Consider the following 735-nt stretch of genomic DNA (forward strand, 5'->3'; position numbering starts at 1 on the left):
GTTCCTCCCGCCTTCTGCCCTCCTCAGGACTCTGCCCTCCCCAGTGTTGGGGCTTCTTCTATTCTGGGCCCCAGGAGGAACCCCGCTTCCAGCAGCCAGCCATCTGCCTGGACAGCGGGGAGCAGTCGGTTCCTGCTCTTTCCCTTCTTCTCACTTTGTGAGTGGACCCATCACCCAGCCTAAGGCCAGATACTTCAGGGTCATCTGGGCACCTTCCTCTCCCGGTTCTGTCTAATCCATCAAGCCCCTGTGGACCCTGGTCCAGGGATCTTGAATCAGTGCCCCAGTGCCCCTGTCCTGCTGCAGGCCAGGCCTTGCTCTTCCCCAGGTGGGCACCAAGCATCTTTCTACTCACGATCAGATGAACCCAGGTCTCAGAGGTGGGTGAATCTGAACTCCTCACTCACTCCCTGCTTCAAGCCCTCAGGGGGCTCCCCAGTTTTTTCCCAAGTGTAGTTTGTGTACTGTGTGCTAAGTCGCTTCGGTCGTGTCCGACTCTTTGCAATCCTATGGACTGTAGCCCTCCAGGCTCCTCTGTCCATGGGATTTTCTGGGCAAGAGTATTGGAGTTGAGTTTAGATCCCTCTTGCTTCCACAAACCAGCCCTGCCCCTCTCACTCATGCCTCCTGGGTAGCTGAGCTTGTTTCTATCCCCAAATCCTCTGCGTTCTGGCACGTGCCTTGCCCCCTGTCGGGAGCTCCTGCGCCCCTGATTGTCCCCGTGCCTCCTACTCA

The sequence above is a fragment of the Bison bison genome, unplaced genomic scaffold, assembly GCF_000754665.1.
Source record: "Bison bison bison isolate TAMUID 2011002044 unplaced genomic scaffold, Bison_UMD1.0 scf7180017864516, whole genome shotgun sequence".
In the NCBI taxonomy this organism is placed as follows: domain Eukaryota; kingdom Metazoa; phylum Chordata; class Mammalia; order Artiodactyla; family Bovidae; genus Bison; species Bison bison.